This window comes from Electrophorus electricus, chromosome 11 (genome assembly GCF_041902795.1).
Source record: "Electrophorus electricus isolate QZ-2024a chromosome 11, ASM4190279v1, whole genome shotgun sequence".
Lineage (NCBI taxonomy): Eukaryota > Metazoa > Chordata > Actinopteri > Gymnotiformes > Gymnotidae > Electrophorus > Electrophorus electricus.
The window spans coordinates 14011074-14023196 of NC_137507.1; the positions used below are offsets into that span (position 1 = coordinate 14011074).

At 44.1% G+C, this 12123-nt stretch overlaps 1 long non-coding RNA gene across 1 annotated transcript; it reads right to left on the reverse strand.

Annotated features, from left to right (window-relative positions):
* Nucleotides 1-3592: 3592 nt before the first annotated feature.
* Nucleotides 3593-7923, reverse strand: LOC113583433 (uncharacterized). Its single transcript, XR_014126060.1, has 3 exons — nt 6776-7923; nt 4329-4449; nt 3593-4123 (listed from the first exon to the last, which is right to left on the reverse strand). It is a non-coding gene; the product is annotated as an uncharacterized LOC113583433 (long non-coding RNA).
* Nucleotides 7924-12123: the final 4200 nt, after the last annotated feature.

Below are 12123 nucleotides of genomic sequence, written 5' to 3' on the forward strand. Positions count from 1 at the left end.
TGGGTTCTGACAGTGTTGTGGAATATATTTGAAAGATGCACCCCTGTATTTTGGACATGCTGAATTAACTGCCACGTGTTACAGGAACCACAAGCTCTGTTAATTATTCTATAGATGATAAACGATATAACATGATTATCGAGGCGCTGTATGTGTATTTTAATGGTGTAAAATTGCCATCTGCTGGATATCTGTGGAATTGCAATCTGTCATTACCCTAAGGCCAAAGAGTCACTCGCTAGCCGATGGACTGGAATTAGGCAATGAGGTTGACTGCCTTCTACTCATTTTATTTTATTTGTATTTTATTTTTCATGCATTTCGTGCATTTAACAATACATTTCCTGCCTGCTCGACACCTGTGGCTGAGGGTAGCCCGATCGGGTTAAACCGACTACAAAGTACATTGGCGCCCGCAGTCTTGTTCTCGCTTCGCCTGTGGAGTGCTAGACGGACGAAGGTCCCGCTCGAGGACTGCTCGTGTGCGCTAGCCGGGAAAAGCCCCAGTCAGTCTGTCCTCGCACTGCACTGACTACACACATCGGTTGCCACTACATCGCCCGCCTGCTTGTGGGATCCCAGACAGCAAATGCGCGCTGTGCCGGATTAGGGACAAATTTAGCACAGCATCTGGTACGGATCCGCGGAACAGATCTGCCCCAGTGTCTTCCTGCACAACGGCCCAATACAAAAACTGAACCTTATAGATCTGCACCAAAATAGGTCATAACCAATCCATATTAGCAAAGGTCATCAATACATCTGGCCCAGAGTTGTCAGAGCTGCAAATGTTATCTTCACATCTGGTCCAAATCTAGTCCTGACCCAATTTAGAAGAGTTTCAATTTCAGGTCAACACAAGCATCAGCACAGATCCGGATCCAGCCCTTATATGCCAGATTTGACCAGGATGCTGCCAAAAGTCCATTGCAAGCCCATGTCCTACATAATTAATCACAATGATTAAAAAAATAATAATTTTCATCGCTGCTGTGGTCATTAGAAGAGCGGCATGTTAAATGTTAGCATCGTTTACGGCCACCTCCCTGGTCTGAGGCCAGTTTAAACCGTCTAATGATGTGTCATCACTAGTTGCTTGGGACGCAGCTGGGTCCTTGTGTCCCACTGCACCTCTGCAGGAGACGGCACAAAGAGCATTTACAGAGAAGCATAATAATCCTAAAAATACAGCAGTTATTAAAGCATAGCAACCATCTCTACGGGGTATACCTATTTTATAGGCGTCCAAATAGTGTGGCAAAAACCTATATATGCCATTCTTAGATTGCCTTATCATGGCAAAATAACTGCAATAACAATGTTGACAGATTCTCTTTTTTAAATAGAAGATTTATACAAGATGAATTTGCAAGGCAAGTATATGCAAGGCTTTACTTACTATAGTGCAACATTGTAAATATAGTAATTATGCTGAAATGTATTAAACCAGTCCTTTCTTTTGCTATAACCAATGCAGCCTGGCACTTTTATCCAACCTGTACCTGGCTGCCATTGCACTGAACGTCTTTCTGTTATTGATGCCTTTCTGATTGATATTTTTAGCCATACTGTATGAAAACATGTGCGCAAGGATAGTCCATGTAATGTGCTTTAAATCAAACCCACCAAGAGAATGGATACAGAATACAAGAAGATGTATCACACATAAAAGTAAGGGTGTTATCACAGTGATCAGAGGTTCAAGTCTCAGTGAAAGTGAGTCTGTTACTAAAGGAGTGCTCTTACTGTCTAGTCATAACAGCACACATACAAATAATCAATTATTCCTAGAATTTAAAAAGACAGCATTAATTAATTGTGTACATAATTATCACATCATTCTTTTTAGAGGCATTTGCCCAGTCACATAACCATTTTTCAAAGTTGTCAACCTCGTCCATAGTTGACAGAGGGAAGGTGATTTCACTGGGCATCTCAGCTGTCCTGTCTGACTTACCACCCATATGTGATGACAGTATGTTGACCATGGTGCCTATCTGTGTGATCTGATGTGTCACTGCCTCAAGCATTGTATGTAGTTTTACAGATTAAAAAAAAATAATGAAGAAAATGAATCAGAGGTATGATAATAACATAAAGTAAAAATAGTTTCACCATAATAGAGAAAGGGTAACCAGAACAGACAATAATAAGTAACACTGCACTTACATGTACAAGGAAAAGGCTTTCTCCCTGATGCCATTCTGACGATCAGTACAAAGATTTCAGAAGCAGAGTTGAAAGTTTGCCCTGTAGCAGACATCGAGGAAACTAAAGCTAAAGCAGAGGTAAAGGAGGTTGGCTCTAGGAAAATGAAACAGGGGCTGGTCCAGTTGAAGTGGTAAAAGAAGTTGAACCTAGTGGAGTGGTGTAGGAGGCTGGACCTGGTGGAGTGGTGTAGGAGGCTGGACCTGGTGGAGTGGTGTAGGAGGCTGGACCTGGTGGAGAGGTGTAGGAAGCTGGACCTGGTGGAGTGGTGTAGGAGGCTGGACCTGGTGGAGAGGTGTAGGAAGCTGGACCTGGTGGAGTGGTGTAGGAGGCTGGACCTGGTGGAGAGGTGTAGGAGGCTGGACCTGGTGGAGAGGTGTAGGAGGCTGGACCTGGTGGAGAGGTGTAGGAAGCTGGACCTGGTGGAGAGGTGTAGGAAGCTGGACCTGGTGGAGTGGTGTAGGAGGCTGGACCTGGTGGAGAGGTGTAGGAGGCTGGACCTGGTGGAGAGGTGTAGGAAGCTGGACCTGGTGGAGTGGTGTAGGAGGCTGGACCTGGTGGAGTGGTGTAGGAGGCTGGACCTGGTGGAGAGGTGTAGGAGGCTGGACCTGGTGGAGTGGTGTAGGAGGCTGGACCTGGTGGAGAGGTGTAGGAGGCTGGACCTGGTGGAGTGGTGTAGGAGGCTGGACCTGGTGGAGAGGTGTAGGAGGCTGGACCTGGTGGAGTGGTGTAGGAGGCTGGACCTGGTGGAGAGGTGTAGGAGGCTGGACCTGGTGGAGAGGTGTAGGAGGCTGGACCTGGTGGAGAGGTGTAGGAAGCTGGACCTGGTGGAGTGGTGTAGGAGGCTGGACCTGGTGGAGAGGTGTAGGAGGCTGGACCTGGTGGAGAGGTGTAGGAGGCTGGACCTGGTGGAGAGGTGTAGGAGGCTGGACCTGGTGGAGAGGTGTAGGAGGCTGGACCTGGTGGAGAGGTGTAGGAAGCTGGACCTGGTGGAGAGGTGTAGGAAGCTGGACCTGGTGGAGTGGTGTAGGAGGCTGGACCTGGTGGAGAGGTGTAGGAGGCTGGACCTGGTGGAGAGGTGTAGGAGGCTGGACCTGGTGGAGTGGTGTAGGAGGCTGGACCTGGTGGAGTGGTGTAGGAGGCTGGACCTGGTGGAGAGGTGTAGGAGGCTGGACCTGGTGGAGTGGTGTAGGAGGCTGGACCTGGTGGAGAGGTGTAGGAGGCTGGACCTGGTGGAGAGGTGTAGGAGGCTGGACCTGGTGGAGAGGTGTAGGAGGCTGGACCTGGTGGAGAGGTGTAGGACTTTGTCCTTGATGAAGAGGGGTAGGTGTTTGGGCTGGGTGGAGCAGTGTAGAAGGTTGCTCCTGGTGGAGTGCTGTAGAAGGTGGATACCGACAAAGAAAAACGCTGAGATTGGATCAGTGGAGATGCAAAGGAGAAAGCCTAATTTATAGGCACTGAATATGGTGGCACAGGTGGAGGCTCAGGGCTGAATAATAATAGGTTTTAAAAAAGAGTCAGAACAGGAGTTTTCTCAGGAAAATATTTTATAGTGTCTTTGGATGTTTTAAACTCAGAGAAGTGTTCTCCAGTCCTGGATTTATGCAATTTACAGTCATCCTGCTCTAAAATACTTAATTTAGCTAATCTACTAATAATTGGCTTTGAGCTTTTTAATTAATTGAGTTGATTGAAGAGTTTACAATCAGGGAGGGCACTTAAAGAAGCAGCACAGAGGAATGTGTGGATCAGGATTGCAAAACATGTTTTTTTTTTGTTTATGATAGAATAAGATAGATCAATTGAACAGAAAGCACAGCCTTACCAGCATGGTGGAGAACTCTGTTTTGATTTTACCTTGCTCCTCAACATGGATTCATCCCCACTGTCCATATATGTATCACTGTAGAAGTGACTGTTAAAAAAAACACAAGCAATATGTCTTTGGCACACATTCATCACAGCATAACCACTGAGCAAAATTTTGTATAATGCAACAATGTCTTAAGAATAAAAGATAAATAAAACTACATTAACCTTTACATGCTAAAAATAAAAGCATATGAGCTAAAGATTAAACCTTGTGAAATGGCAGAAAATAAAGAAGAAAATGGACTTACATGGGCTTAGGCATTGTTTTGCTATGCATATTCAATGCTTCCAAGTTGTCATTTGAATCCAGCTCAGATATTTTGCATGTAGGTGACTTTTTAAGCCCTTGTCTTGCTGATAAATAGTTAACTGTGACAAATGTTAAATCACAAATAAGAATTAAAATGAAATCAAGGGTAGGTTGTTTGTTTGTTTGTTTTTAAATTGATGTTAGCAGTATCTACATTAATACAGTAACAAAAGGCTCGCTATTCAGACTATGTTAGTAGTCTGAAGCCATGTTTAGCCTCTTTGCTTCATTTGGTAATGAATTAAAATTACATTCATGAGCCTTCTTTGTATGGGAAAGACAATGAATATTTATTTTATTTTATTTCAGAAATAAGTAGGACAAAACACCATCCCACCATCCTTGAACTGCACAACATGAAGCACTCTGGGAGGAAATGCAACAGGCTATTGTTGGCACTTACATTCAGTTAAATGCACATATATCAAAATCTATTTTTTTAAACTGACATTGGTTTTGCATAATGAGGACACAGTTGGCTTACAATTGGCCTCCGCCTGTGAATCATTAAAACATTTTCAGATAAAAGCCCTACTCTGGCATCATCGTGTATGTAGAGGAGAACAATGGTAAAGTGCTCGCACAAGAATTGAGTCAATGAATACTTCTGGCCAAGCCCCAGAGTTGATGTTAATTGGTATGGTGATGAGTAGATCATGTGTCCAATACCAGAGGACTTGGCACTGAACAAGCAACAAGTTCAGACTGATCAGAGGTTCTGGATGTTGCATATGGGCCAGCCCAGCAATTAAATGATAGAAAAGGCATTACCAAATGTATCTGTTTTGTGCCAGCTACAAGATTACTGAGTTCAGTAACAATAATAGGAAACGATATGGCATATAAATTTGAGAATATATATTTTTGGAACTTTTAGTAAGTGATTGCCAAATTTTGTTAAAAGATTTGTGTTTAACCTGTTCAAACCATCAGCAATAATCATAAACACTAAATGCAAATTTTCATGCAGAATCTTTGGTGGAATTTCTTTTAGTGTCACTGGTGTTTCAATGTGTAACTGGTATTACTGTGTTTTTTCAGTCACATTAAATGAAAAGTATTTTTTAATGTCATATTTTTTATTTCATATGAATTATTTTTGTTTCATTCAAAAGTTGGATTTTAAGGATATTATAATTAATTCTCTGCAACTAGCATTCAAATACTTTTAAAAAGAAGAAGAAATGTCACACTACCACACTTTTCACAAAACCATATTAAAATTAAAGAAAAATAAACCATCTCCTATTTTTGACATTATTATTGTCCAAAAGTGCCTAACAGAGTGACAAATAAAATTTATGAAAAATGGCAAGAGGCTCACCAATGTTGTAATATAAGTTTTAATGTTGAAAAATGAAATAGATTTTACAAGAAGTTGCTATTTCAAATGTGCAGGTGTGCAGTCTCTCTTTCCTGAGACCAATATGGGGCGAGCTGGTCCTAATGGACCACCACAGCCAGTTCCCCACCCGGACCTGATATACCACCTCACCCAGGCGCTCCCTCAAGAAACAGATGCTCTCCTACAGTGTCCCTTCCTAGGCCCGGGTTGTACAGCCACACTTGCATGCCTGGTGAGAGTGTCTGTCCCTACAGCATGAATCATAGGCTCATTTTTGGCTCCGTAGCTGAGCAGTGAGTGTCTGATTGAAGTGCTCCTTTAAGCCATCACTCTGCAGATGGAGCGATGTAGTCTGAGTCTTCCAGACACCAAGCTGGTTGCAGACCTCAGCTATGAATCCTAATTTGTAATTGGTCACTTGGTCACTGTGGAGCTCTCCTGGCACCCCAAACCTGCATAAAAACCTCTTCACTAGCTGCTCCACCATCATGGCCATGCTCTGGTCTACCATGTAAGGCTCCAGCACACTGTCGTATTCCTGCCATCATACATCCAGCACATATGTCGTATAGCTGTATTCCTGCAGCACTGTGATCCACTTTGTGAACTGACCCTCAGGTTCTCTGAACTGCATGAGCCAAATCAGTGATGCATGACATGATCAGCACATCATGAAGGGGACATCACAGAGGTAAGGATGTCAGTGGTGTAACCCTACCACGATAGCCAACAGCTCCCTCCCCGACATGTAGTAGTTGCATTTTGATATACTCATGTGCCGGCTGTAGTGTGCAATGACCCTTTCAATTCTGTCCTGTATTTTTGAAAGCACATCACTAGTGTCTGTGTCCACAACACCACTTGCCCTGGGTAATGCTCGCCCCCATGTCTCACACAGCTGAACAAAGAGAGCAACAAATGCTCAACCTCCTCATCACACTTGAATGCAGGCTCCTTCACGTGAACTAATGTGAAGGTGCAGCTATATTGGCAAACCCGTGCACAAATGGCAGTAGTACAAAATCAAATCCACAGCTCACCGACATTCCACAGAGCTTGACACCGTTGCTCCCCATCCACCAATGCTGGGTCTGTTTCCACTGCGGCTCAGCAAACAATGTGTCCAGGGAACGCACTGCTAGAGGAGGTTGCACTTTTTAATATGCAGACAGAGGTTTGCAGAATTAATAGCCTGGAAAACCTGCTCCAGGCTCACGAGTGTACCATTGAAGCTGGGCACATCAATCAACACATTGTCTAGGTAGACAATGCCTCCAGTCCTTGGGGATGCCGGTGAGTACTCACTACATCAGATGCTTGAACTTAGCTTGTGCATCACAAAGCCCAAAAGCCATTACCATGAACTGCCACAGCCTAGCATGATGCTGCCTTCTCTTTGCTATCCAGAGCGATTGCCACTTGCCAACATCCACTCTGCAGGTACAGTGTGCTGAATCCCATGGAGCCAGTCAGCTGATCCAAAGTGTCATCAATGCATGGGAGTGGGTATGAGTCAGACTTTGTAACAATGTTAAGCTTCCCGTAGTCCGCACAGAAGCAGGAGCTGTTATACTTTTTCTTCACCGAGACCACCGGCACTTCGGAGGGGCTTTCTGATGGCTCGATGACTCCTGCTGCCACCATCTTTCTCACTTTCTTTCTCACCACTGCTGTTCTTCATGCTTCCCAATTTCTCCATTGTTGAGGCTGACAAGGGTGCTGCTCATGTGCACTGCCCAGAGCCCTCGGGGATCTGCCAGGCCAACACTGGTGCTGCATGTTCAGCTTCTCCAGTTGAGAAAAGTCAAAGTGCCTCTGACCTGACAGCGCACCCCAGCCCCGGAGATCCACCAACAGGCTCAGGAGGAGTTGAACAAGCAGTGTCAGCTACCCCCATGGAAAATGAAGGCCACACCACCAGGGAGCAAGGGACACTTGCTTCACTTGCCTTCTCTCTAAGTGCAACATTTATTTTTTGAGGTCGAGCATGGCCCCAGCTGCCTCGAGGAATTTGAAACTGAGTAAGCATGTATCCTGTATAGGTGCAATCCAGAATTAATGCACTTGGCTATGACCCTTTACCATGGATGAAAGCTACTTCCTCCCTCACATGTCAACTCTGCTGCCAGTAGCACCGACGAGCCTGTGTCAATAAGGACAGAGAGCTGCACTTGTTCACAGCTGCAGCCGACCTACCTGGCTGTGGTGTCAATGCTGAGGGTTGTTCTTTCTGGAGGCTGCCCATTTCCTGCTGGTTACGGTTTGCAGGAATGACTGGTGCGGCGTCACTCATTAAGCACTGCAAGCACGCTTGGAACCACAAGCACTCACAGTGCTTTCCCCTGCAGTGCCAAATACAGCTGCATCGTTTGACGGCTGCTGTCCAGCTGCAGTGGGGACAGACAGCTGTGAGGAGTCGGGTTCCCAGGCGCCTTCGCTGTTGAAGCATAGAAAGCAGATGTATGCCTTCTCTCTCCTCAGGTGCCAGCCAGGTTCTGGTGCTAAGACCGCCAGACACGTAGCTTTCAGCATGCTGGACCTGTCTGGCAGGCTGCAGCGTATCGCTTCACTTGTCTTCTCTCTGCTTGATACCACCTTCCTCCATGCATTCATTGATGCGTGGTTCAATTTCTTCTAGATCAGTGACAGCAGCATCATTTTTTATACTAATGTAGCATCAGCATGAAAGAACAACCAGAGTATGCCATTTCTGCTCAGAGAATAGCTCTTTTATTCAATTAAGTAGTCTTAAGGAGGTACTAATATGCAAGGCGTATTACAGCAATGAAGCAGTTTGTGAATCATTACGAAAGAAGGTTCATCCTGTGTTGAGTTACTCACACAACCGGTGCTTAGACAGGCACTCTGATAATCATAATTACAGCAGTTATATACAGCCAGCCAGTTCAGACCTGTTAAGGCGTAGCAAATTACCTGTGAGATGGACTGTGTAGGTGGACAACGCTACGCTGGTCAGTACAATCAGACACAGGGTGAAGATTGATCTGTATTCATAATCCTCAGGTGAGCTACCCTCCACTAACTGTGTAGCAGCCAGAAATCCTATAAAATAAATGCAACCAAAAAACTACTTAACCATCTAATATTTAGCAATGCTAAAGCCCACAATAATGGTAAAGTATCTGTGAAAATGTGTTACTAACAATTGATGGAGAAAGGGAGGTTTTTTTATTTTAGTCATTTTTGCATTTAATCCATTTACAAAGTAGCACTAGTGGATAAAGGATAATAATAACTAGCATAATTATTTATAATGACTATGCTTATGAAGCTGTGATGACTGAGCATGGGGAAACAGCAGCTGCTTACATGGTTCTTTCCTGTTTATGTCCACCAAGCAAAGCCTATTTGAGAATCAGAGTAGGCAGGGAGGAAAGAGTGAGTCATTTATTGAGGTTCAAGGCAGAGTCAAGGGTTGTCAAAGTCATAGACATTTTTATAAATGTACATTTGTTCTTTAACTCCTTGGACAAAACTCCACATTGCTCATAATTACACATTATGTATGCATAATTTAAAATCACAAATTGAGTTATTAATATTTACATTGCTTATAAAAAAGCCTAAATATAATCAAAATAGAGTCTTTAGTCCATCTGTTGCGGTGCAAAATTAGAATCCAGTCTGTTATCAGTAGTCAGTTCCTGACCACAAAGTTGCTGTTGGCTGGACATTTGTAAACCCAACGGTGATAGTGACACAGCTACACACCCACAACCATGCCCCTACCAAGTCGGTATCAGCACTGTGCTTCAGCACGCAAAATAATACCTCATATGTAGAACTCTGTGCAGAGGGTGGCTCACAAATTGTGTATGCTACACGAGAATGTCTGTACTTGTATAAAATGCATCTATAAGACAAATGCACCTAATAAAGGCTATGTTCACATTACCAAGCTGAAGTGACTCATCTTTTTTTTTGTCTTAATGGCTACATTTACATTATAAGCCTCATTGTTCAATTCCTATTTTTTTGCTCAGATCTGGATAGTTCACATTCATAATACCAACTGAGATATATAGGTCTGTAATGTGAAAGCATCCGTTTTACAAAACAGCACACATACGCACAGAGGTATGATTGTGCACAAGTCACCTACATCACCACCAACAAAAAATCCACAACTTGCGGTATTAAAACAGCAAACAGTTTTTATTCGTCATGTATAGAATTCTGTAATACCACTTTAGATCAGTGCACATGCGTCTTGCGTAAGGCATATATGCATGTTGCCTTTTCCTACTGATGGATGGATCTCTCTTTTCATAAACAGGCCGACTACACTTTTAGTTCTTGGTTGAAATTTAGAAGCTGCAGTCGCTGCCCGTGGATCCCTGCACATATTCGGGGGAATCGACTGTGCCTTAATTGGGTTCAGATCACTGATGCAGTTGCAGGAGAACTCAAACCTAGGGAGCAAATTCTCTCACAGTAGATGAAGCAAAAGGACGCACCTAAACTCGCACCCTCCCTCGGGAGCACAGAGGACAATCGGGTAAACACACACGCTGCTCAGCACTGCATCTATTTTAAAGAGAGCACATCTCTAGTTTCCACCCAGCATGGCAGCAGCTCTGTCAGTGCAGATTAAGAGACAGGGGTGGTGCGGTATCCCTGCTCGGAGCGCTGGCCGAGAGCCTGCCTGGGCATCTGAGGCTGTAATCTCGATGTTAATTTGTCACACGGACAGGCTTGGGCCTCAGTGCAGGCTACATAGTGGTGGGGCAGGGCAGGCAGAGAAGAGGCAGGCATTTCAAAGGCTTGCACCCAGACAGGCCTCATTCTGCCAAATGCATGGACGCAAAGGGAGATGTTGCCAGCTGTGTCGGATTTACTACTGCACATTTGAACTATTGTTTGAATGGTTTTAAACAGCATTTCCAGCAGATCAGCTTAGGACAATTTTTACTGAAACCAATTAATTTTGTATCTTTCAAGAAATTTCTTTTACTTTTCACGACACCCTTTATAAATCAATAGCATATGCCTCATGGGGTGGGGGACCACTTTTCAATGGTTGTGTCCCTTCATCCTGGGCAGACTGTTCAGCAGGGAGGCCAGATCCAGGGAAAATCCTCTGCAGTCCAGCCATCTCAAAGATCAGACAAAAATGAAGCAGCTTTGTGACCAACTGGTTCACAGTAAAACATTCTAGACCAGACTATGATGGATCTTTAGCTGCAGGCTGAGCAGCCTCATGCATTTTGCAGCAAACAGCCATGGGTGAAGCTTCTGCATTGTTTATGCACTGGTAGGGTGTGTGCAGGGTTGGGATACTTCCCCCTGACAGGCTGTCTGGGGGCATTTATTAGCCATGTGTTACCCTGTTTTGCTGATGGGAGGCTGTGTCTGACTCACTGGAAAAATAAACAATAAGAACTAGAACCATATTGAAAAAGTGCATAGTGCCAGGTATTTCAAATGGATCCCAGCCTCAAGAAATAATGTCTAGTTTTAACAATACACTAAATTTAGTATGAATGGGATCAGACTCTGGCAAGGACCAATGAGAAGTCTAACAAATACCTTACATTTGTTGAACTTTTCAAGCTGTTGTACATCAAGCATTTTTCCTTAGCCATTTAAGGGTAGTATTCAAAAAAATAAATTATGCATCTCTACATTATGCACAATGTTATATAACAAAGCAATTCACTATGAAAAAGTGTCATGCAATGCACCCGTTTGTTATTCCAAATAGTATTAAATAACTGCTTCATCAGTTCTTACCACAGTGTAAGAGAGCTTCATGTGCCCCGGTTGCTCCCGTCTCCAGGCAAGCACTTCCTTCGTGCTAGTGGCAGGCAAATTTCCACCAAGTTTAGAGGCAGATGCTGCATTCTGTTCGCAGTCACAAATTTCCTCTACTCTTCATGTACCTAATGGTTCCAAACTTTGAAACCAGGCTGTCTCTGGGCCCAGATTTCCCCAAATTGTACTAGCCAGACCTGACACCATTAATGCATGTCATTTCTCCATATTGCATAGGTAAGGTGGTGGCCACTGGATCCCCCATGCACTCACCTTTGCTGAAGGTCATGCCATGTGCACATTTACCTACCTGTGAACCTTTATTTGAAGCATTGTTCACATTTGATATTGCATGTCAATTACAAGCACCCATTACACAGGACACCTGTAGGAACAACATGCTCATCTGTTCTTAGAGCATTCTCTTAGCATGGGGAGGAGGAGCTCCAGTAGCTGATTAAATGGTGTTATTTGAGACAAATCTAGTTTCACAGAACCAGGAACTGACTCCAGAATTGGCAGGCAGAGAAATGTTGCACCACAAGTTCTCTGCTTAACTGCACCATCTCCTATGGAAAACTAAGTGAACAAGCAATTTCCACCACAAACCCAA